General features: G+C 37.8%; 1 pseudogene; it reads right to left on the bottom strand.

Annotated features, from left to right (window-relative positions):
* Positions 1 to 935: 935 nt before the first annotated feature.
* LOC137946244 (mitochondrial arginine transporter BAC2-like) lies at positions 936 to 15979 on the bottom strand (annotated as a pseudogene).
* Between the last annotated feature and the right edge of the window lie 11771 nt (positions 15980 to 27750).

Consider the following 27750-nt stretch of genomic DNA (forward strand, 5'->3'; position numbering starts at 1 on the left):
TTTCAATCAAGAACAGAGAGAGGATCGTCGGGTGATTCGGTCCATGGGAAAGGGACATATCAGGGGGGTTAGTTCACAATGAACTTGAAATGAAGTTAAGATTTCAATTTATCTTAAATAAATTGATTCAACTTCAACTCATCTTTCGGTGATAGTGTAGACGAGTTCAAGTGCACTAGAAAACAAATTCCAGTGTTGGTGCCCAAAATAAAATATATGATACAAACAAGAGAATGAGTAACTTTTTATAATATACTTAAATAGAACATATACCTAAACAGATAATTAACCAAAATAAACATGATTATTACACTAAATACTTAAATAGACCGTATAATATTACTTTAATTAATTATAACAATAAAATAATTAAACCAAAATAATTGATCAAATGTTTACTTTAATAATATTTTAATTACAACTATTAAATCACTAATTTAATACAATAATTACAAAATTAATATACTGAATACGTATATTCAGGGGGAGGAAGGCCAGTTGAGGATACGCCAATCAGTTGGCCAGGGGAGGCATTTTGTGAAGTCTCTCGCATTTCATCTCTCCAGTATTCTCTCATCCAAAATTATTGAGTTGTTTCTGCTATACTCATAATACTGTTAACGAATATCTCAATGCCCATTTGCTTATTTTCTAATACTTAGATGTAATTTCCACTAACATTGATTCTTTCATGGATCCCTGTTGTAGAAATTCTGATACAATTAACGGATAATTATAAAATCTTCAAACATTGTAGACAAAACATCCAAGCGAATGTTACCAAGTAAATGGTTTTGCATTTGCTAATTGTAAAGAGCAAACAAGCATTAATTAGCAGCTGCTCTTTAAGACCAGTACGATGTTGTTCGGTTTTTTCTATTAGAATGGCTGGTTGCTTGTCAATTTGGATCTTTTCATTCAATCATAGAAGGGAATTAACAATGTCCTTGCAACTCGATCTCATTTTCTTCCAGTCCACCCTGGTTATTATTAGACAAGAATCTCAATGCTGTCTCATATGGCACAAAAATAGACCCATTCACCACAAAGGCCCTGGCTATTGTTGTTCCTAATCCCCGCCACAGGACTTGGTGGCTCCCCTTCACTCAAACCTTTTCAGAAACAATCCATTATACCTTTATATTTGAGCGTTGTCTTGTCTCCTGGAGATTGTGATTAAGCCTGAAGTCTTGACTTAATCACATTTAAAGGGTATCAACAGAGCCAACTGGCTACTCCTGCCATGCCACTGGCAATCAACTTTGTTGAAACATTTTCTTGGCCACTCGTTCCGCTCCCTGGGTGTAGTAGTTCTCTCGTGTACTCGTATGTCCAGAAGTAGGTTCCATGCCCAGGCATATCTCTAAGCAGAGTGATTCCGGCACCTCGGACGTCCCTCTGATTCCTTTTCTTCTCAAAATATTCTTTACCACACTAATAGGTCCATCCTTTTCTGTTCACAAGCCTGCCATAAAACAGCAAAAACTTGTAAGACAATTGCATTCTGCACAAAAGAACTTTTAGTGAGATTATTATTGCAAAGAAACTTCAAAATTTTATCGACTAAAAACAAAAAACTAAACACTTTATATCGAATTCCACATTCTTATTAGGAGATGACCAATTTTTTGACAATGAAATACGAGTAAGACACTGAATCAAATAGAAATTTCTATACAATTAATGAATCTTAGAGATAGGAAAGAATATACAAAACAAGATATCTGACCCATGCATTACAAAGGCCTATCAAAACTGTTCAGCAAAGTTATTTTCCCCTAGAGACCTGAAAGAAAACTAAAACGTACTATAGCTATATAAGAACTTGTCAACTTCCATGAGTTCAGTTTGATTTGCCATCAAAGCACTTGTATATGATGTTTGGCTTCCACTAATAACATAATTTGGGATATTTCTACAGTGACTTCATATCTTAGAGATAGGAAAGAAAATACAAAACAAGATATCTGCCCCATGCATTACAAAGGCCTATCAAACCTGTTCAGCAAAGTTATTTTCCCCTAGAGACCTGAAAGAAAACTAAAACGTACTATAGCTATATAATGAACTTGTCAACTTCCATGAGTTCAGTTTGATTTCCCATCAAAGCACTTGTATATGATGTTTGGCTTCCACTAATAACATAATTTGGTATATTTCTACAGTGACTTCATGCTCTACTACACCTTACCTGACTACCCTTCAGGGCCTGCTAAACAGTCGTAATTATAAATTCAGGATTCATTTCAGTTTGATTCTGGTTAAAAAAGTGACACATAAAGAGCCAAAGAGGCGAAAGGATCCAGTCCAGGGATGCTGGACCAACATCTGTGATTTCCACATCCCAATTTGTATACAAACAGATGATCTAATCACATGAACAGAACGAAAGATGGAGGGAGAAAAATGGGGAAACCGACTGGCAAAAATGGTCAACGAGGCTAGCAGCCTAGCGATAAAGCTCAGATAGAAAATAAAATATATGCAGGAGATGGGGCAAGAACCTGGAAGGCAACAGACGCCAGAGGTGTACCCATCCATCTGTAGAGAGAAGAAGGTCCTTCGTTCGTAACGATGCTGCGAAGAGGCTGAGAGCCGGCATCCTATTGGAAGGCTGTTGAAGACGAATCTTGAGGGTATCTAGAGGATGTCCCAATATGACCCCCGCCATACCACCAACACCTCCGGCGATGAACTCTCTGCCCGGGAGAAAAGATGTGAAGATGAGAGGAAGAAGACAGCAAAGACGAGAGGAAGAAGAAAGGGGGCGAAAAAATTCGTCGAGAGAGGAAGGTCGAGGAAGAGGGAGAACAGAAGGAAATGAGGGAAATTTTTTCCTTCAGGGGGGAAGGGAGAACGCCTCCGGTGCGCGACTCATTAAGATAGACTCGCAAACAAAATAGGTATGGAACTTAATTCCTCCGCATTTTTGCCCGAAAACATTATCTAACGTGATTCAAATGAAGTGGAAATCATTCGACACTAACAACCTAATTTAATAAACGGAGTAATGTAAGAGTAATACAAGTGCACTTCATTTTGGACTAACCCACCCTCAAAGTTTAATTGGAAAGTTTGTCAAATGAGTAAACATCAAGGAGTACATACTTACCTCGTCTAGAAGTCAAGAGTATTACTCCATTTTCATTAATTCATACTGATGTATGGGAACCCTTGAGTGAGTCCCAAATATTTCTCAAATCAGGTATTTTATACCATTTATTGATGACTTCACTCGTACCACTTTGTTGTTTCTATTTAAGGAGCATTCTGAGATACCATTGATTTTTTAAGTCTTTTCATGCTATGGTATTCGCTCAGTTTGGTCAGAAAATAAAAATACTTCGGTCTGATAATGCCAAATAGTACTCGCTCTTTTTGTCAGGAAAATGACATTATCCATTAAACATCATGTGCCTACATTCCTCAAAAAAATTGTGTAGCCGAACGGAAAAATCATCATATTCTTGAGGTAGGTCAAGGTTTATTATATGCCATGAAAGTTCCCTACTTTTATTGGCCTCATGCAGTCTTTACTGCATGCTTTATTATAAATCGTCTACCATCTTCCGTTCTTGGTAATAAATTTCTTTACTCTATATTTGTTACCCAATGATGATCCATTTTCACTGCCCTTGAAAGTCTTCAGGTGTCAATGTTTAGTCCATATTTCCTCCCCAAAACACAGTAATCTTGATCCTAAATCTATCAAGTGTATTTTTTTAGGATACTCTCATACTCAAAAAGGTTATGTTTGCTATAATCCCACTCTTCAGTGTTTACTTGTGTCCAGGGATGTAACATTATTTGAAGACTCTCCATACTATTCTGACAATGCTCCCCCAGGTTTATCTTTGTAGAAGTTAGGATCCCATGAGAAGGACTCTAGGTTAACGTGGAAGAAGAAGGAGAAAAGAGACACAGGAGAGAGGAAGGAGAAGGATGTGAGAGAGGAGAGTTTCGATTAAGGGAAGGAGAGAATGCTTCAAGGGAGAAGAGAGGGTGGCTGGATGATTTCTGAAAGAGAGGAGAAGGCTTGAATGCCTTATCTCAGCCAAAACTCTTATTTATAATGTTACAATGCCCTTAGGGATACAACTCAATAGATTAAAAGACATAATCAGACAATGTATTTACATCTTTATGCCATCCTTATGGAACTTGCCGTAAATTACAACTTTGCCACTCATTTGACATGTGGGCTACTAGCCTTGAGCTCGTGGGCTTGAGCCCATCTTCCAGCACTCCTCATGCTGGAGGAGAAAATACATCATAAATACCCAGTTTGCCACATATATAAGATAGAATTTTGGATGTAATTGGTTTGGTGAGGATATCAGCTACTTGCTCTTGAGATGAAACATATTTAAGAGAGATTATTCCTGCTTGAAACTTTTCCCATATAACATGTCAATCTACCTCAATATGTTTAGTTCTTTCATGGAAGATTGAATTTGACATAATGTGAATAGTTGTTTGATTATCACAATGTAGGCCCATAGAGCCTCCTTTTTAAAATCCCAATTCAGTAAGAAGAGTCTTTATCCATAAAAGTTCACTTATAGTGTGGGCCATAGCTCGGTATTCTGCTTCAGTACTAGATCTTGCAACCACGTTTTGCTTTTTGATTTTCCATGTGATCAAGTTCCCTCCAGCAAGGGTACAATACCCAAATGTAGATTTTCTATCATCGGGTGATCCAGCTCAATCTACATCTGAGAAACCTTCTATATTGAAGTGCCCATATTTTTTATATAGCAATTCTCTTCCTGGAGCACCTTTTAGGTATCGTAGTATTCTCTCCAAAGTTTTCCAGTGAGTAATTTGTGGTTTATGCATGAATTGACTTACCACGCTCATAGCATATGATATATATGGCCTAATTATCGTGAGATAGATCAATTTTCCCACGAGTCTTTGATATTTTCCAATGTCAACATCTTCTCCAGTTGAAGCACACAATTTTTCATTCACATCCCTAGGTGTATCAACTGGTCTACAACATGTCATTCATGCTTTTTCAAGAAAATCCAAGGTGTATTTTCTTTGAGACAATACTATCCCATGTTTTGACTAAAGGACTTCTATACCCAGAAAATATTTGAGCTTACCCAGATCTTTAGTCTTGAACTCTTGAATATCATATTCTTCACTTCTTGTATACTATGAGCATTATTCCCAGTCAAGATTATATCATCAACATACACAACCAATATTATCTTACCTTTTATAGTATCTTTAACATATACTGAGTGATCAACCTATTATGGTCCCTAGCCATGGATCTAGTAACTCGGTGAGTTATAGATGAATCCAGCACGTTAAGAGGGTTTGACTCACTGTAATGATCCAAGAACAACCTGTTCTCTTTGCTGAATCCGTTTCCCTTGAAAAGGAGTCTCCTTTTCTTAATTATGGATGAAACCAGAGAATCAATGGAGCTCCTTGATGCCCCAACGTGGAACCCCCTTTCTTATGACTCATGTCAAGGTAGGGTTTCCTCAACCATGCAATACTGGTACCTTACGTAAAAAAGAAACAGAATTCTAATCTTCAATACTTGGAACAAGATTAAGGATTACCTCTTGACGTCAACACCAATCCAGCAACTAGAATTTTTCCTCCTTCCTAGTTAGCTCACGCCAACCCTTCTTCCTTTCTGGAATTTCCGTGAAAGAGAAGGTCTTCTCTTGCAGCTCGGAAGAGAAAGGTAATTCCTCTTCCTTTTCCTTCCAAGATCTCCTCAAAGACTCCCCAATGGATGCAGTAAACCCCCAAGAGAGTTCATGCCAGGAACCCTAGAATAGGGAGCCTAGCAAGAACTTAAATTACCCTAGTTTATGTTAATTACGAACTTGCTTTATTTCTCCATCCTTACCCTTTAAATAGGGTAATTAACATCAACATAGGTTAGGGTTATAAAACCCAATTCTACCCCTACCTTTAAGTCTTATTACAAATCAATAAAATTCGAAATTAAAAACAACATAAATAATAAAAGTAAAGTAGATGACTCAGTGTTATTGAGTCCATAACATCTGCCCCCCCCCCTTGGAGATTGAGCTTGTCCTCAAGCTCGGAAGCTGGGTCGACCTGGTGGAAGTTGTCAAGCTGCTCCCATGCTGCGTAGTTGTGGCCGATTGCTGCCCAATAATGGCATGAAGGGAGATGTCCAGTGGTTCTTCCTCTATCATATCCTCTGTCACCTCGATATCCTCATCTTCAACCTTATCGATCAAAAACAATCTTTTGCACTGATGCCCAACCCGATATGCTTCATCACAGTTGTAACACAGATTCTTAGCCCGTCGTTTCGCCATCTCAGCACTTGTCAATTTTTTTATATAAGGAGTTGTAGGATGACTAGATCTCGGATCCCCTGTCGAAGTAATACCCGGGTTGTTTCCCAGAGGAATACGCTCCCCTTGCCCCGTGGATGGAACGCTTCACTCCCCTGACCATGGAGGTAGTCTGTGTTGTGCCTTCTGTCGCAGTTCAAAACCAGGAGCTATATTCATAGCGCTGGATAAGTCAATGGGTGCATAGAGCGCCACCTCAAGCTTTAACGCCTCAGTTAGTCCTACTGTAAACAGCGCAACTTGCTGCTCCACTTGTACCATACTGCTGGCTCATGCTAATTTTTCTTGGAACAGTTTTTGATATTGCTCCACATCCCCAGTTTGGCGTAACAAAACCAAATCTCCTAAAGGGTTGCTGTAAGCCGGAGGACCAAATCGGAGAGAGCACAGTCGCTTAAATTCATCCCAATCTACCATGTCGCTATCAACCTCAACTAGCTGGTACCAAAGTTGTGCTTCCCTTAGTAAGGGGAAAACAACCACGTTGACTCTGTCATAGGCTAGGACTCGCTGATGGCTAAAATTTTTTTCGCATCGATATAGCCATATCAAAGGGTCTTCTGACCCATTATAAGTAAGGAATTCCATTTTAGTATACCTTGGAACAGTGCCTCCCCCCTGGTAAAAGTGTCCCCCCGAAATGAGGGGTCCTTGCTGTCCCGAGAAACTCATGCCCCTAGGAAATTCATCTCCCCCTTTGTTATAGGAATGGTCCCTTCCTCTCTAATCTGGAATGAGAGGTATAGTGCATTCCCCCTGGATGAGGTGTCCCCCGGAATGAAGGGTCCTTGCTGACCCGAGAAACTCGTGTGTCTAGTAAACTCATCTCCCCCTCTGATCTGCGAATGGTCCCCCAGAATTGGGTTCTGGCCAGTGCTCAGACCAATCTCCATGCTATCCATCCTTCCTTTCAAGCTTTCCAAACTGAGAGTGAACTTCTCCTCCAATGCAGAAAATTTCTTGCCAGTAGTTAGACCATTCTCCATGCTATCCATCCTTCCCTTCAAGGTCTCCATATCGATATCAATTTTGGAGAAGCTCTCTAGGATTGTATCAATTTTTCTTTCAAGCAATTCAAAGTATTCATTGGTGTTTCTCTCTGCCGGGTTACCCTGCTCTGATATTGTTATGGTCCCTAGCCATGGATCTACTAACTCGGCGAGGTATAGATGAATCCAGCACATTAAGAGGGTTTGACTCACTGTAATGATCCAAGAACAATTTGTTCTCTTTGCTGAATTCGTTTCCCTTGAAAAGGAGTTTCCTTTTCTTAATTATGGATGAAACCAGAGAATCAATGGAGCTCCTTGATGCCCCAACGTGGAACCCCATTCTTATGATTCACGTCAAGGTAGGGTTTCCTCTACCATGCAATATTGGTACCTTACGTAAAAAGAAACAGAATTCTAATCTTCAATACTTGGAACAAGAATAAGGATTACCTCTTGACGTCAACACCAATCCAGCAACCAGAATTCGTCCTCCTTCCTGGTTAGCTCACGCCAACCCTTCTTCCTTTCTGGAATTTTCGTGAAAGAGAAGGTCTTCTCTTGCAGCTCAGAAGAGAAAGGTAATTCCTCTTCCTTTTCCTTCCAAGATCTCCTCAAAGACTCCCCAATGGATGCAGCAAATCCCAAGAGAATTCACGCCAAGAACCCTAGAATAGGGAGCCTAGCAAGAACCTGAATTACCCTAGTTTATGCTAATTCCGAACTTGCTTTATTTCTCCATCCTTACCCCTTAAATAGGGTAATTAACATCAACATAGGTTAGGGTTATAAAACCCAATTCTACCCCTACCTTTAAGTCTTATTATAAATCAATAAAATTTGATATTAAAAACAACATAAATAATAAAAGTAAAGTAGATGACTCACTGTTATTGAGTCCATAACACAACTGACCACCGATGAAAGCCAAATCGTAGAAGCTCTTGACTAAATTTATCAAACCAGGTCCAAGGGGAGTGTTTAAGCCCATATAAAGATTTCTTTAATCGACATACGGACTCCTCGTTAACAACATATCCTGGTGGTTAGACCATATAAATTTCTTCGCGTATATCACCATTTAAAAATGCATTTTTTACATCAAGTTGATATATGGGCCATGAAGAGTTAGCAGCAATAGATAGAATGATACGTACCGAGTTTAGTTTTGCAACTGGACATAAAGTCTCTTCATAATCTGTTATGGACTCTATAGCATCACGAGTTACCAACAGGCGTAGGAATTAATGAATGTGTTTTTCAATTTCCATGTAATTGTTTTTTGGTTTGGTTTTGCCTTTGGTTTGGGTTGGTTTAGCATTTATTGGTTTGAACCATTGACCCAAGGGGTCTTTAGTGTTTTGGACATCCTCAACCCTATTGAAGGGGATGGCTAGGGTAATGAGAGATATGAATTGAGTCTACTTTAGCTAGAGTAAATTAGATAAACAGGTCAAGAGCTCCTTCAAGCTCTCTCCCGTTTTTCCCCAATTCATATCCATCAATCCCTCGTTCCATCTCAACGTCAAGCAAGGTAATGGAAGGAAGAGAAGAGAGGAGGGTGACAAGATCCATGGCTCGTGAGGATCCTAACAACGTGGTATCAGACAGGTCCACCCTCGGTGATTCCTCTTCTCCAGAGGACATACGTCAAGTACTTTCAGAACTTCAATAACGATCCACTCTTCAAGGTACTGAAATTTCTCACATCAATAATACATTACATACACTGGAATCATCTCTCCAAACCGTCATCCGACAACTTGCTGCACTTCAAGCACCAACGCCACCACCAGCCACCAATTTTCAACCACAACCAGTACCTCACCAATAATTCACGCCACCACCAAATCCACCCTTGCGCTAACCAATGGTTCCCATGGCTACTCACGCACAAGGACCACGGTTCCAAGGTACTTTAAACTTAACTTTCCTACATATGATGGCTCTAAAGATCCTTTACTGTGGTTCACGAAATGTGAACAATTCTTCTATCATCAACAAATGGTGGAAATGGACAAGGTTACTTTGGCCGCCTACCACCTGCTCGATGAAGCGCTCATGTGGTTCCATCACTACCGAAATGTCCATTCCATTCAAGATTAGCTGCACTTTAAACATGCTAGCCAGTTGAGGTTTGGACCTCTAGCTAGCAGCAACCCAGTGGGGGAATTGATCAACTATAAATAGACAGGCACCATAGAAGTTTACCAAAAAACGTTCCAAGAAAGGTTGGCCCGAGCCAGTGAATTTGTTCCTCCTCACCTACATGTTCAGATTTTTAATGCTGGATTGACAGAGGCGGTTAGATTGGAAGTGAAATTACTTGGTCCGACAACTTTGGACTCAACAATGAATTATGCCAGAGCTGTGGAACACAAACAGAGAGTTCTAAAAGAGTCTTTACACCGAAAACCATTTTGGAACAACAGAATACAGGGTACTGCATTTGGTCCACGTTTTGGGTCCTCTGCCCCTAACCGAGCAGATCAGGCTACCAGTGTGCCTCCACACACTATGCCACGTAAATTTTTGACTAAACAGGAAATGGAAGCTAGAAAAGCAAAGGGCCTATGTTTTAATTGTGACGAACAATTCCTGCCAGGACATACCTGTAAACGCTTATTCAGTATTGAACTGTTGGAAGAAGATTCAGAAGAGCTTCCTGAAAATGAATTTGTTGAAGAGGTACAACAAGAACCAGAGCTCTCCCTCCATGCCATGCATGGCCTGCGTAGTTCTAATACCATGCAGGTAAAGGCCAGGTTACATCATCTCATGCTACTTGCTTTAGTTGATTCGGGCAGCACACATAATTTTATTAGTGAACCAGCCGCGCAACAATTGGGATTGGAAATTCAACAACAAAGGGGACTCTCAGTTTCAGTGCCCAATGGGGCTAAAATTGCAAGTGTGGGTTATGTGCAAACACCCCTTTCACCATTGAGGGACATTCATTTCAGGCAGATTTACTAGTCATTCCCTTGGCTGGATTTGATTTGGTGCTCGGGGTCAAATGGCTCCAGTTATTAGGACCTATATTATGGGACTTTCAGGCTCGGACTATGACATTTACAGCACCACAGGGTCAGATGACATTACAAGGTATTGTGGCACAGGTACCTAACGTACTTCACACTTTACAGCTTCAGCACAATGGTGATGGTCAGTTAGCTCCTTTACTTACAGCATTGGCGGATTTATTTAATGATCCTACGGGTCTACCACCAGTGCATCACTGCGATCACCGCATTCGTTTAAAGTTGGGAACTGATCCAGTAGTGGTGCGGCCTTATCGTTACCCGCATATACAAAAAGATGAAATAGAACGATAGTGCATGCATATGCTCGCTCAGGGTGTGATCCAGCCCAGTCGATCTCCTTTTTCCTCACCAGTGTTACTAGTACGTAAAAAGGATAAATCATGGAGATTTTGTGTCGACTATAGGCAACTCAACTTGCAAACAATTAAAGACAAGTTCCCCATTCCAGTCGTGGCCAAGTTGCTGGATGAGTTACATGGTGCTACAATTTTTACCAAATTAGATTTGAAATCGGGCTATCATCAAATAAGAGTTCACCCGGCGGATGTGGAGAAGACTGTGTTCTGCACACATCACGGTCATTTCGAGTTCCTCGTCATGCCCTTCGGTCTCTCCATTGCAATGCACCCTCCACCTTTCAGGCCCTCATGAATGAGGTATTTTCATCACTTCTACGCAACTATGTGTTAGTCTTTTTTTATGACATTCTGGTCTACAGCAAAAATTGGGAAGAACATCTCCACCACCTCCATCAGCTGTGGGCGTGAAAGTTGACCAGAGCAAGATACAAGCAGTAACAGATTGGCCGATTCCCACCTCCATCACAGCATTAAGGGGATTTTTGGGCCTAGCGGGATATTACAGAAAGTTTATCCAATCTTACGGCCAGATAGCAGCACCACTAAACAACTTTCTCAAAAAACATGCTTTCCACTGGTCTTCTTCAGCGGAACAGGCCTTTCACCTATTAAAGGAGGCCTTAGCATCAGCGCCAGTCCTACAATTACCAGATTTTGAGGGAGACTTTGTGGTGGAATGTGATGCATCCGGGGGAGGTATAGGGGCAGTGTTACAACAATTGGGACACCCCATTGCTTATTTCAGCCATCGGTTGGGACAACACCACCATAAGTTAGCTACATATGAGAGGGAATTGATTGGGTTAGCCAAGGCTGTCCAACATTGGTGACCTTATCTCTGGGGATGATCGTTTCTCATTCGTACAGATCATTGCAGCCTCAAGTATCTTCTTGAACAGCGCCTCACCACATCCCCACAGTAGCATTTGTTAACTAAACTCATGGGCTTCAATTTTACGGTTTACTATAAGCCAGGTAGTTCGAATTTGGGGGCTGATGCTTTATCACGTCGGGATAATTCAGCCACACAAGTTTATGCTATCACTCACCCACGTTCACTGGTATTAGATTCTATTCGTGAGGAAGTACATCAATATCCGGATCTCATGTCATTATATTAGGATATTCAACAGGGGACAACAGCTCCTCATTGGACGATTCAGGATCGTCTCATACTCTACAAAAATAGGATCTTTTTGCATCATACGTCCCCACTTCTTCACACCATCCTATCCTCTATCCATGATAGCACACATGAGGTTTGACAGAAAACATATTTCTGAATCAGTCGGGACTTTCACTGGAAGGGCATGAAGAGCACAATTGCTGATTATGTAGCTGCTTGTCAGATTTGTCAACGAAACAAGGCCGAATCTTTAAGTCCGGCCGGCCTACTGCAACCTTTGCAACTACCGTCTCAAATCTGGTCCGACATTTCCATGGACTTCATTGCTGGCCTTCCCATTTCATCAGGTAAATCTGTGATATTCGTCGTCGTTGAACGGTTTTCAAAATATGGTCACTTCATTGCTTTGGCGCATCCATATACTGCTGCTCAGGTCGCTCAATTATTTATGGACAACATTGTCCGATTACAAGGAATTCCCTTAACCATTATTAGTGACAGGGATGCCATTTTTACCAGTATCTTTTGGAAGGAATTATTCAAATTACAGGGCACCCAATTGGCATTTTCGTCTGCATATCATCCACAAATGGACGGACAAATAGAGGTCGTCAATCGCACGATTGAAATGTATCTTCGTTGTTTTGTGGGGGACGCACCTAGACGGTGGGTGAAATGGCTTTCATGGGCAGAATTTTTCTATAACACATCTTACCACATAGCACTGGGAACTACACCTTTCATGGCAGAGATCCACCTGGTCTGTTACCATATGAACCTGGGGCATCCAAAGTCGTCACTTTGGACCAAGCGTTAGTTGAAAGAGACGCTATGCTCACTGAGGTACGTACTCATCTACAGGAGGCCCAACACTCTATGAAACGTTATTGTGATAAGAAACACCGGGAGGTATCGTATTTCCCTGGAGACTATGTGTGGTTAAAGCTTCAACACTACCGCCAGTTGTCCCTAAATGCATCCAAGCGCCATAAGCTGTCTCCAAAATATTATGGTCCATTTTAGGTTTTGGACAAAATTGGGCCCGTGGCATACCGCTTGTAGCTACCACCGGAATCCAAGATCCATAATGTATTTCACGTCTCCCAATTGAAGCCCTTCCAGGGTGACTCCCCCCTACTGCACACTCCACTGCCGCCACTACATGAGGGCAGAGTCCTTTCTATTCCAATTCAGGTAGTAAAAGCACGCCACATTCAAGGTGATTGGGAAATTCTCGTCCAGTGGGCAGATGCCGACCCCAGTGACACCACATGGGAGCCGTTATCAGTATTTCGACTCTTATATCCTTCCTTCGAGCTTGAGGACAAGCTCTTTCTCTAGGAGGGGGGGTGATGTTATGGACTCTATAGCATCACGAGTTACCAAATGGCGTAGGAATTAATGAATGTGTTTTTCAATTTCCATGTAATTGTTTTTTGGTTTGGTTTTGTCTTTGGTTTGGGTTGGTTTAGCATTTATTGGTTTGAACCATTGACCCAAGGGGTCTTTAGTGTTTTGGACGTCCTCAACCCTATTTAAGGGGACGGCTAGGGTTATGAGAGATATGAATTGAGTCTACTTTAGCTAGAGTAAATTAGATAAACAGGTCAAGAGCTCCTTCAAGCTCTCTCCCGTTTTTCCCCAATTCTCCTTTCCGAAATTCAATATCCATCAATCCCTCATTCCATCTCAACGTCAAGAAAGATAATGGAAGGAAGAGAAGAGATGAGGGTGAAAAGATCCATGGCTCGTGAGGATCCTAACATAATCTATCCCATAGCAGTGACTGTAAACTTTTGCATTGAGTCGTGCTTTACGATGAGTAGCCAACCCATCTGGGTTGTGTTTCACTGTAAATAGCCATTTACAACCAATCAGTCTTTTCCTCTTTTGGGAGTTATGCCAATGTCCAGGTTTGATTTTCATATACTGCATTCATTTCTTCATCCATAGCTGTCTTCCAACCTGGATGCTTCAGGGCCTCCTGATAGGATTGTGGAATGGAAGCAGACAAAAGAGAAGCAAGAAACTGAGCACACTCAGAAGATAAGAGATGAGAAGACATAAAATTGGCAATTGGATGAGACGTAGTACAAGAACGGTGTTCTTTTCGTAACGCAATAGGCCAAGTATCAAATTCATGTCCAAACATAGGAGGAGGAGAAAGACTTACCTCGGGTGGATCCAACAACTTCATAGGTGAGGGGACAACCGGTGCTTCAGGGTTGCGTAATATCTCCAGTAAACGGCACGAACGGGCATGGAGTGGTAGGAGGAAATGTAAATCCTAGAGGAGCCTCATGTGAGGAGTAGAAGGAAGTGTTTTCAAAGAAAGTCACATCCCAAGATACCATCAACCTCTGAAGGGTAGGATTATAACAAATATATCCTTTTTGAGTTCGAGAATACCCCAAAAAATACACCTCAGAACCGAGGATCAAGTTTACTCTTTTGAGGTGAAGTATCATGAACATAACATGTGCAACCAAACACTTTAAGAGGAAGAGAAAAAGGATCTTCACCATGAAATAAAATAGAATACGGAGTTTGATTGCTAAGCACTGATGTAGGTAACCTATTGATGAGAAAGCATGTTGTAAGAATAGTATGAGGCCAATAAAAGTAGGGTACCTTCATGGAGTAGAGGAGGCCCTGAGCAACTTCAAGGAGGTGATGATTCTTTCTTTTAGCAACACCATTTTGTTGAGGGGTATAGGCACATGATGTTTGATGAACAAGCCCATTATCCTCACAAATATTCCTTAACATTATCGGATCTAAGGATTTGAATTGTCTTCCCAAATTGTGTCATTACCATTGCATGAAAGTTTTTAAAAATAGAAAGAATTTCTGATCATTTTTTAAATAAAAACAACCAAGTTACTCGAGTAAAATCGTCAACAAAAGTAACAAAATATTGAGCTTGAGAAATGTTAGAGACCTTTAAAGGTCCCCATACATCAAAGTGTTTTAATGCAAATGAACCAGCACTGGTAGTTGTAAGACGACGAGAATATGTACTCCTAATATGCTTACTTAATTGACATGCCTCACAATTGAAAGTAGAAAAATATTTAAGAGATGGAACCAAAGAACAAAGTGACGGGATAGATGGATGACCAAGCCGGTTGTGCCAAAGTTGAGCCTCGGCTGTAGTGGATGAAATAGCAGCTAATGGTGGAATAGTAAAATAGTATAATCCCCCTTTTTCATGGCTGCCACTAATCACCTGTTTCGTAGTTAGATCCTGAAATGTACATGAGAAGGAGAAAATTTAACATAAATTGAGGAACAAACAACACATCTTGAAGAGGAATAGACATGGTAAGAGAGGAGGAACCCTTGCCAAGCACCTTGGTTTGGGAACCATTAACAATAGTGATAAGTTTATGAGGAAGACATGAAGACAATGAATGAAGCATGTGTGTGTTATGTAACAAGTGTTCGGAAACCCCAGAGTCAATGATCCAAGAGGAAGGGGTTGAAGAGGAAGAAAGCATACCTAATGCAATGATAGTGGCAGCAGTAGGTTCTGGTGGAGTAGAGGACTCCAATAAGAGTTTCAACTTCTAAATTACAGCATAGTCTTCCACAGTAATAGTCACATTCCTGGATGGAGAATCAGCCCTTTTCTCTATTTTCTCAACATTAATTGATGCTGGATTTGCTATGGCCCAATCAGGCTTGCCATAGAGTTTCCAGTATGAATCCACAAGGTGGTTCTAATGACCATAGTAAGTCAACAATTGAGGCTCAGTGCGAGAATGAGTCAGACCCGTTTGACCACCCTATTGCGGCCTCTTCTTGTATTTCTTCCGTGTCCTCTAGATTGGGATGATGTACCCAGATTACCAGAAAACATAGCTGATGGAGCATCAATCAGAGAAGGAGGAGATAGATCAGGAATCCATAACAATCCAACACTTATGTCATCAAATGAGGGAAGAGCAGAGAAACTAAGAAGCTGAGTATTAGCCACCTCTAGATAAGGCTTAATATTGGTAAGACAAATAGTTGCTGCCAGGGCCTCTTGTTGTTTTTCTTGAACAACAATGTCGGTAGGGTATGGTTGAGCAATTTTCCAATCTTTGGAGAAGGCCATGAAATCGGGCCAAAAACTCATGAATATTATCTCCTTGTTTGGTAGCCAGCATACTTTGGAAAACATAATATACTCTTTATAAGAAGGTGGTACTTGAATAGAGCTTAGCACATGTGTCCCAAATATCCTTGGATGTTTGCAAGTGAACCACATTATTAGCTACATGCTCTTCCATGCTGTTAATAAGCCAACCGATAAGCATGTTATCATTTTTAATCCACTTGTGGTAGGCTTTATCTTCTTCATCAATCGGAGGAGGGATTTTGATAACATGATTGAGAAGGTCACGAGTAATGAGAACCCTATGTACCGATTGTGACCAACTGAGGTAATTGGAAATACCTCTTAGAGGAATTGTAGTAATTCAGAGTATGTCATTGTTATTAATCATATGTCCACTCTCCATGCTGACGTAAATCAAAAGTTGAGGCCAATTTTCAAAAGGCTTCTTCAAATAACAATTACAAAACGTAATTTGAAGCACCCGTACACCAAATTAGCCAACAACAAAAAATAAGCAGAGAATATTTTCATGAGAATAAGCACCAAATCATGGAAAAAAAAAGTGGTTTTGTCAAATGATAACAAGAACCAACCACGACTCAACTTCTCTTATATTTATCTAACAAATAGAGAGAAGAGAATAGATACAACTCTCATCCTTAATCCAAACTCAACCACAAAACCAAGAGAAAATTTAGACAAGGCCTTTCTTGGCAAACCGAGAGCAATTTCCTGAAAAAATAATTTCCAACTCATGGGAATACTTCAACAAAAAATAATTCAATTGCTGAAGTTCAAAAGTAGAAAAAAACAATAGGAATAAGTAAATCCTGGAATTCTAAACAAATGAGGTTCATCCAACAACATAACGTAATCCCATGAGTAATGTTAGATTATAGAATTGATAACAATATATGCTGGAATCCCATATTAACAACGTTTGATCCAAGTTAAAGGTAACTGAATCCAAATCATAAAAAATAGAAAAAAAAATAACTTTTGATTAATCATGTAATTTTTATTGAATTTATGGAAAAAAGAAAAATACTTCATTGACTTCATTAACTTATTATAATCAAAGTACATGAACCTCTATTTATAATAGAGGAAGGTAGTAGAGTCCAATTACAATAAAACTATATTTGTCCCTGTTGGAAGATGGGCTCAAGCCCACAAGCTCAAGGCAAGAAACTCACACGTCAAAGGAGTTGCATATGTGTGAAATATGATACTTCACTTAAAGATGGCATAGAGGTGTAAATATGTGTTCTTTTTATGTCTTTTATTTCATCAAGTTGTAGCCCTAAGGGCATTGTAAAGACTATAAATAAAGGCATTGGCTAAGAGGTAGAGCATTGGAGTACTCTCCTCTCTTTCCACAAATTCGTCCAACCCTCATTTTCTCTTTGACGCAAATCTCTTCTCCCTTAATCCAAACTCTCTCCTTCCACGTCCTTTTTCTTCTCATCTCCTTCTCTCTTCTTCATCTTCTTCCTCGTTGATCTAAAGTTCCTTTCATGAGATCCTAAATTCTACATGGTATCAAAACAAGGAGTTTAGGATCCCTCTTGATGAAGTTATTATGGAATCTGTTCAAGAAGGAGTGCAGTCATGAAGAGATAAGTTCATTCTCTTCTTATTTACATTTGTTTTCCTTTCCTTATTTACATACTCCTCTTTACTGTTTTTCTACTTCTTTAACTTCGAATCACATCAAGTTAAGATAAATCTTTATATGTTGTGAAGATTTATTTTTATGACTAAATTGATGTTATAATCTTGATCTTCTTGTAAATCCATTACAAGCATGATCAAGATCATTCGCTGTTTGTGTCTTATTAAGATTGATGGTTGAGATTCAATTACTTTTATGTAACTTGGATCAATCTCATTTGAGGTAGAATTCCAACACATGTTGATGTAACTTCTCCTACTTAATGTTGCTCATGGGTTTGTGTTATGTTGTTGGATGCCCATTATATGTTTGGTGAAATTCCAGCAGTCATTAACCCTTTGTGGTTTCTTTTAAACTTCAACAATTGAATTTTTTTTTTACGTTGAAGTATCCCATGAGTTGAAGATAAATTTCTTCCAAGTATCTTGATTTGACTTTAAATCTTCTCTAAATATTTTTTTCTCTCTCTCGGTTTGTGTTGGAGTTTGGATTAATTCTTAATCGGTTGCATCTACCTTCTTCTCTTTGTTTTTAAGAATACAAGAGGAATTGAATGATGGTTGGATTTTATTCTCACTTGCTAAAGGCACAAATTTGTTGATAATTTGGTGCTTGCTCTTGTGAGGGAAATTGGTTTCTTGTTCTCTTTTTTGGTGACTGATTTGGTCCACGGGTTCTTCAAATTACATTGAGTAATTGTTATTTGAAGAAGGCCCCTTCCCTTGACCTCCACATTTGACTTGCCTCATCATGGAGAGTGGACACAACAGTAATACGAGTAAGATACTCCATATTACTACAATTCCACTAAGAGATCTCTCCAATTACATGAGTTGGTCACAATCGGTCCGGAGGGTTCTTATTACTCGTGACCTCTTAAGCCACGTTATTAAATTTCCTCCTCCGATTGATGAAGAAGATGAGACCTACCACAAGTGGGTTAAAAATGATAACATGGTGATAATTTGGCTCATCAATAGCATGGAAGAGCATGTGGCCATCAATGTGGTCCACTTGGAAACCGCCAAGGTCATATGGGACACTTGTGCTAAGTTTTACTCAAGTACTGCCTCATTACAAAAAGTATATGGTGTCATACAAAATATGTTGCATACTAAACATGGAGATAATATTCACGAATTTTTGCCCGATTTCGGGGCCTTCTCCAAGAATGGAAAATAGCTCAGCCATACTCCACTGATATTGCCATTCAAGAATGACAACGAGAAGCCTTGGCAACAACCATTTGCTTATCGAATATTAAACCTTACCTTGAGGTTGCAAAAACTCAGCTTCTAAGTTCTTTCACTCTTCCATCCTTCGATGACATTTGTTCTACATTACTTCGGATACCTGATCCATCCCCTCCTTCTCCTATTGATCCCCCATTGGAAATGTTCTCAGTAAATCGGGGTACATCTTCATCATACCGAGGACGGGGCAGAAATATGAGAAGGGGTAGAACTATGAGAGGGGCTGAAAATAGAGGTGGTCGAACGGGTCCAAATAATTCCCATACTGAGCCTCGATTTTGCACTTACTGTGGTCGTTAGAACCACCTTGTGGCAATATGCTGGAAACTTCATTGCAAGCTTGATTGGGCCACGACTAACCCAGTCTCTGTTAGTGTTGAGAAACATGAAGATAAGGCTGAATCTTTCTCCAGAAATGTGAGTCTTACTGCTGAAGACTATGTTGCATTTCAAAAAATGAAGTCCTTCATGGAATCCTCTATTCCCCCATCATCTACTACTGCTAGTACTATTGCCTCAGGTATGCTTTCTTCCTCTTCTTCCTCTTCCTCTTGGATCATCGACTCTGGGGCCTCCGAACATCTATCAGGTAACAAACACTTGTTGTAGTCCTTATCTCCTTGTCGTCCTCAAAATTCGTTACTATTGCTAATGGTACCCAAACCAAGGTCCTTGGCAAAGGTTCCTCCTCTCTTACCTCATCTATTCCCCTTCAAGATGTTTTGTTTGTCCCTCAATTTCCTTTAAATTTGCTCTCGGTTAGTCAATTAACCAAACAATTAAATTACTCTATCACCTTCTCACCGTCTTCATGTGTATTTCAGGATCTCACTACGAAGCAGGTGATTGGTGGCGGCCATGAAAAGGGGACTTTTACTACTTCACTCTTGCACCATTAGCTGCATTATCATCCACTACATCTGAGGCCCAACTTTGGCACAACCGGCTTGGTCATCCGTCTACCCTTTCACTTCGTTCTTTGCTTCTATCCTTAAAAGAACTTTCTAATTTCAATTGTGAGGTTTGTCAATTAAGTAAACATATTAGGAGTACATATTTTCCTCGTCTTACAACTCAAGTACTGCTCCTTTTGAGCTAATACATTCTGATGTATGGGGACTTTTATGTGTCTCAAATATTTCCCAAGTTAAATATTTTGTCATTTTTTTATGATTTTACCCGAGTGACTTGGTTATATTTATTTAAAGAGCGTTCAGAAATTCTTCCTTTGTGTAAAAATTTTCATGCTATGGTCTTGACACAATTTGAGAAGAAAATTCAAATACTTAGATCTGATAATGCTAAGGAATACATGTCTAATGAATTCAAATCATTTTGTGAGATTAATGGGCTTATTCATCAAACATCATGTGCTTATACCCGTCAACAAAATGGTGTTGCTGAAAGGAAGAATTGTCATCTTCTTGAAGTTGCTCGGGGCCACCTCTACTCCATGAAGGTACCCTATTTCTATTGGCCTCATGCTATACTTACGACATGTTTTCTTATTAATAGGTTACCTTCATCAGTTCTTCATCATAAAAGTCCTTACTCTGTGTTATTTAATGGTGAAGATCATTTTTCTCTTCCTTTGAAAATGTTTGGATGTACTTGTTTTGTTCATGTTACATCCCCACATAAAAATAAACTTGATCCTCGGTCTATGAGGTGCATTTTTTTGGGGTACTCTCGCACCTAGAAAGGTTATGTCTGTTACAATCTTACCCTTCGGAAGATGCTTATCTCTAGGAATGTGACTTTCTTTGAGGACACCTCCTTCTACTCCTCCCATGATGCTCCTCCAGGATGGAATTTTCCTTCTACCACTCCTTGTCTGCTTTTGCCTTTCAATCTTGAAGTTAACCCAACCCCTGATGCACCGGCCGTACTTTCACCTGTGGAGTTGTCGGATCCACCAGAGGTAAGTCCTTCTCCTCCTATGTATGGACCTGAATTTTCTACTCGGCCTATTGCTTTAAGAAAGGAACGTCATTCTGGTACTACTTCGCACCCTATCTCAAATTTTATGTCTCACCATCGCTTGTCTTCCGAGTATTTTCAATTCCTTTCGTCTCTTTCTTCTACTTCCATTCCACAGTCGTATCATGAGGCTCTGAGGCATCCAGGATGGAAGGCCGCTATTGAAGGCATCAAACCTAGTCCTTAACATCACTCCCAAAAGGTAAAAGACCGGTTGGTTGTAGATGGGATTTTTTGGTAAAACATAATCCGGATGGATCAGTTATTCGTCTTAAAGCTCGACTCGTTGCTAAGGGTTATACTCAGTGCTATGGGATAGATTATGAGGAGACCTTCTCTCCTGTTGCAAAATTGAATTCGGTACGCATCATCTTATCTATTGCTGCTAACTCATCATGGCCCATCTATCAAGTGGATGTGGCAATTTATATGGTTCAACCACCTGGTAATGTGGTTGAGGGGGAGTCAGTATGTCGGCTAAAAAAATCTTTATATGGGCTTAAGCAGTTCCCTCGGGCTTGGTTTAATAAATTTAGTCAAACACTTCTACGGTTTGGTTTTCATCGGTTCTCGGTTGATCATTCTATATATTATAAAGATACTGTCAAAGGGAAAATATTATTGGCCATATATGTTGATGATATCATCTTAACCGGTGATGATGCTCTGAGCATACAAGAGGTGAAGAAGATGATATGTCAAGAATTCAAGACTAAAGATTTTGGTATACTTAAATATTTTTTGGGTATAGAAGTTCTTCAATCCAAACATGAGAGTATTTGTAAATTCGATGCTAGAGAGGAATTTTAATAGATTTTTTGTCTATATTATTTGTTTCTTTTCCGACCACTACAATAAGTTTGACATTTCTCAATTAATTTTTTTTTGTCGAGAAAAACCTATTTTTCAACAAGAAGAGTATTTTTGGCAAAATTTTCATCAAGAATAACCTACAAAAAAAAAATAATTATCGGTGAAAAACGAATTTCACCGAAAATGATGAACCATATCTCAGGAAAATTATTTCTCCAAAAAAAATGTTTGCGGCAAAAGTTTATTTCCAAAAATTATTTTTATTTTTAAAAATGTATTAAATTTTTATAAATTTTAGAAATAATTCCTGACGAAAATAATATTTCATTTTTAATTTTAAATATTTATTTTTATATATTAAAATGGAATTTAAGATTATTAATTTAAATTAATTTTATTTACCGTTTTAAAAAAATATTTGCATTTTTCATCATGAACAATTTTTGGTAAAAATATTTTTCTAAAAAATGCATTTTTTAAATATGCCATGTGGCGCATGGGCCTGTGTGTTGTGCCTGCATGGCATAGACAGCTTGTGCTCTATGCTTGCATTGCATGGCACACACACCTTGCATTGTGTGCCTGCGCATATGTGGCTTACAGTAGCCTACGTAAAGTCATCACCAAGGGATAGACAAAAAGAAGGAAGAGGAGAGAAAAAAAAAAAAGGAAAGAAAGGGAAGAAAATAATTAGTAAATTTTAAATAATTACTAAAATTAATTTTTATTATTTAATAAATAATTGTATAATTATTATTAAGAAAATTAAAATAATAAAATAAAATAATTTTTCATTATAGCGAACAATATAGCTTTTTTTTTATTTTAAAATAATTATAAAATTAATTATTTTTTTATTTAATAATTTTTATAGTATTTATTCACTAATTAGTTATTACATAAAATCACTACTAGTTGATTCACTAGTATATTAATATTTTTCCTTATTTTTAAGTATTCAAATGGCATTTTTATTTATGAATTATCAGTATTTTATTTTAAAAAGAACTTTTTTTTCTTATTTGCATGTCTTCAAATAACATTTTATTATTAATTTATCAGCATTTTATTTATTTTTTAATTATATTATTTTAGTTATATGTTAATTGATTGATATTTTATATTTGAGATATATGTATTTATATAATTGAATGAATTTTAAATAATTCAAAAATAATTATGAAAAAATGTCTGTTTTAAATCATATAAATTGTACTTAAAATATAATTTTCAATTTCAGTTTATTTATGAATTATATACGTTTAATAAAATTATGTCTTTTTTTAAATGGATTAAAATGTTCAAATTTAATTATTTAAATTATGATCCATTTTATATAATATGTTCATTTTAAATTGCTTTATATAAGGTTATTTTTAAATCATTAATTTTTTTTTTTATTTTAAATTTGTTACTCTTACCAAAATATTTATGATTTATCAACTACCTGAGGTTGATTGAATTAGTATATCATATCGATCATTAAGTAACTTAACGTAAATAAGGAATTAATATTTTATACCATAGTATTAAATTAAATATCAATTAATTGAGTATAATAACTTAATAGTTAATTAAGTTGACTTAATAATTAATAAGCTTACTTATTATTCCTTAAATTGGGTGCAATACCTTAATTAATAAAGTTAGTGTAATAAGACTTTAACAATACGTTATCAAGTATTTTATTAGTCTTAACTAAAGAAACATATACAGTATAGTGACTGTTTATTTTTCTCATTATCAATTTCAGCTTAATTTCATATGGACTAAGTTTATTCCGAAACAAATTTTTACATAAATATAATTTAATAAATTCATGTAAATAGAATAAATTATTCAATTCAATAATGACAACAACATTATATGTTTCCAATTATTTTTCAATTTCATAGAGTTAATTTATACACGTTATTTCATTTCAATTCAATAAATGTGTACTTTTTTAGACTATGATAATTACATTATTTTTTATTTTGATAATAATTTTTTTAATTTATACCACAAAATTTTACATTAGAGTACATTTTTGCTAATTTTCTAGTAATTTTTTTTATATGAAATCAATTAATGTGTGTCTTAGTGATTAATTAGTTTTTCTCATTTTTCATTTTTAGTTAATATACGATAGAATTTTTATCAAAAATTTTATTACATAAAAATATGTAAATTAATTTAATTTTTAAATAAATTATTTATTTTATAATATTAATAATATTTTTTGTTTGGAAATAAAGAAAATTGTGGTAGAAATTTTAAAAAGTTATTATATAGCCTGCATTTTGTACTATTTTGGCAACAAAATTTTGTACAGTTCTAAAATTGCTGCTAAAAGTGTTTAGTGTTAAATTTGCATGAATTACATTTTGTCGTTGAATTACATCTTAAATTAGTGTTAAAGGTATGTGGAAGTGTCGATGAAGTAAATTTGCATGAATTACTTCGAACACTTCCCCCTTTTTGATGACTCGATCTGTGAGAGAGGGAAAGGAGGGTAACATGCTCCCCCTCCTTTTGTTGGGAAGTGAAAAGGGTCAAATACATATTTTTATCTTTTATTTATTTTTTGAATATCATAAGTACTAATTTAATTTAGCCTAATATTTAGTGGATTTAGTTGATCTTATTTGTAAATAGGCCATTTTCATAAATGCAACACCTAAAGTGATCGGATTTGAAAATTACCCTATAAATCAATAGCTGGACACCTTTTCTAACAAATTTCACCTCCAACAAGAACACTGATACAAGTTTTTTCTATTATTAATAGACCTTATTCTCTGATTTTTTAGTTATTTTCTGGCCGAATCTAATGGTTGATTTTGTGGTCAATTAGCTTAATGGTTTTTCAAGGTTAATTTTGTGGTTCTACCCTAGATATCATTTGTTTGTTGTGCACTTTGGACTAATCACGCTTCATGTACTTATTATAGAATGGATCCTCCGATAAGTTTATATAGTCTTTGAATATTCACTTCTACTTGGCTCCTATTCCATCACAAATTGTGAAGACTACTCCTTAGTGACTATGTTTATATGTAGAGACTACCTCCTAATCACATTTTGTTACCCTTAAGTGCGTGGTTTTCTATTACATTTAAGTATATGGCTATTTGATATTTCTAAGTGGGTGGTTTCCTACTATTGTTCTTGAATAGGGTTTCAATGTCGTCCTTGAGTGACAAGGTTTCTGCTACCATTAGGTGGTTGTAGCTTTTAGGTAAGCACTGTTTGACCCAATTTGGGTTGCCTTCATTTGAAAGATTACATGTGATTTTTGTTCCCCACAAACAAAGACCAACTTAATATGTATGATTTTATACATGCATTTGACTAAAAAATAGAAAAATATTTATAGAAGATACTATAAAATTATAAGATTCATAACGTAACATTGGCATACAACATGCATCTAATTTTGGGTTTTAACCAGTATTGTAAGATTTGATCTGGACCAGCTTGCTGAACGGGGTTCAACTGGACCCAATCCCTTGCGTGGATGAGGGTGAGGAGAGAGAAAAAAACCCTGGTTAACTTAGTCATAACTAGTGAATTAGGTGACTTTGCTGAGCAGCTAGTACGCTATGGTGCAGGGGCAAATTTCCTTTTGTGCGTCTTGCTAATGCAAACCTACAAGTGCGTAGTCTGTGAACTGCCAAGGGAGGGGTTGTCGGTAGCCCTTGAGTAGGGCGATTCTTGCTTCGTAGTATTCTTCCGTGGAGATCAACCATAGGGACATGGAGCTGAAAATTGAGGCATGTTTGATTATGTCATCAAACCTAGAACCAACCCTTATGCAGCCATGATCATGGCTTACATCACCAATGGTTCCCTAATGTGGCTATCCTAACTTTCCCTCCCATAAGAGAAGACACTCATCCCACGACTAGATGCTTCACCAAGAACATTATCTCCCATATGAACCACAATGTACAACTACTAAAAAATGGCTAGATTGATAGTGAAGTGTGAGAATTTAATGAGAGACTTGATGGACTTGCAGGACTATAAGTTGAGAGAGATTTTTTGGCTAACAATGGTGCAGTTGAGACATGAGTAGACATCAAGGAAAGAGGAGATGCAGCCTAGAGAGCCTCCACAAAGTAGGCGGTGATGCTCTCCAACGAGGTTCCAAACAACAAGAAAAACTCAGAGATTGCTAAAAGGAAGTAGCTATGAAGGTGGGTCCAAAGTCCATCTCAAATTACTAGTAAGTAAGAAACCCCTTTTTCCAACTAAACCCAAGACCTTTGTACTCTCTAATCTATGCAAAACTATTACTCAACACTCCTTCTCACGTGTAGGCCATTTTTATGGCTCTACACATGGAAAGTTTGGGTGGAAGCCGATGTATGAACATCGACTTTGATACCAAATGAAGTTGGGTGCAAAGCCCATCCGAAAATGATTAATATAGTAACAAAGTCTTTTTCCCTACAAATAAACCTAAGATCATTTTTCTCACTAATCTATGAGAGACTATTCTTCAACGGTAGTTAATTTTCTTAAGGTTGTCCATAGGAGGAGAAAATCGAGGAGAAGTAAATTGAAATAAGTAGGGGAGGCACTCCATAGAACCAAATTGAAGGAAGAGGTTTCCCCCAATCAAAGTATTAAAAAAAAATTATTTTTAAATTTATAATGACATAAGGATATCATTCCAATCAACTGGTGGTTAAATCCAGTTCATTTGGGTTCAACCTGATCCAATCACTTCACTTAATCAATTGTTATAATATTGGTTTTAACTTTAGGCTTTAAAATTAATTTTACACAAATTTGAAAAATCTACAAAGATATTAACAACGCCATAAAATGAAGAACAAAATAAACTAAAATATTGGTTTTGTTAATAGTAATTTTACTTGGGTAAGATTCTTGTATTTATTAGAATCAACCGAGTTCATAGAACTCAGTCAATTCACCACGGAGATTATCACCCATGACTTGGCTTCGCTTATGCTTCTACCTGGATGATTCCCATTCGCTGGAACAATCAGCCCAATGGGTTTCATGATTTTGCATCAATATCCAATTTCCACAAATGCTGAATCGTTATGCAATTGATGTAATCAAGTTAAAGTTTTCTTTCAAACTAAGGATTGGTGCAGCAACTATGAACTCTGAATCCAAGGAAGCAAGTGTTGTTGAGCCTCAACGTATTCAAAACTAGCCACTCATAAAATTTTTGAAGAGGGAGTACATAGGAAGACGACTCAGTGACTGATTGATGCAATACGAACCTGGTTACTTCAAGAACAATGTCATGCTAAAAGAGTTTAAATTATACTTCACGACGGAATGGGACTTGGTGGAGCTACTTTGTGACTCAGTGACTGATTGATACAACAAATGGGAATTGGTGAAGGTATAGGGTGCCCAGGCGGTGGCCGTGGTGAAACTCGTCCTTGTCGGGTAAACTTCCCCTCCCTGTTGATGCACAAAGAAGGAGAAGCATATAAACCTCTTCACAGAGTAAGGCATATTCATGTTTCATTGAACCGATTACCCAAAAAAGACAAAAATGGAAGCGAACGAACTACTCAATTAACGAGAATGATGATTTTTTATTATGATAAAAGCTATGGATGGATACTTACGCTTGGGAAATGCCGCAAGAGAGGAGTAAGAACAGAAAACACAAACGCAGGAACAACCTCAACAACTTCATTTCTTCCTTTCCAAGTCCTTTGGCCTGAAATGCTCTCCGCCCAACGACGCCTTATCCGAGTCAAAGTCAAAACTCTTGCAAGAGATGTATAAGTTCTGTTTTGACAGAGGAAGGGAGTTGTGAGCTGCGACTGGTTTTCGGAGATTGCCTGAGAAGTCTAACGTCGAGGGCCCTCCATAGAATTTTTAATATGGACTGGATGACTTGTCGGCAGTGAGCCAACAAGACTGGCAACCCCAATTCCCAACCACTGTGATTTAATCAAATGGAGGGTCAATTCATAAACAATATTTCCTAGTTTTTTCTTCAAATTAATTTCCATGGTTGAACAGCTGATCAAATGAACTCTTTATGGACCAAAACGAAAAGCTCCAAA

The sequence above is a fragment of the Aristolochia californica genome, unplaced genomic scaffold (assembly GCF_029961685.1).
Source record: "Aristolochia californica isolate CCGP_79_NKW_82.1479 unplaced genomic scaffold, dmAriCali1.0.hap1 SCAF_1, whole genome shotgun sequence".
Taxonomy (NCBI): domain Eukaryota; kingdom Viridiplantae; phylum Streptophyta; class Magnoliopsida; order Piperales; family Aristolochiaceae; genus Aristolochia; species Aristolochia californica.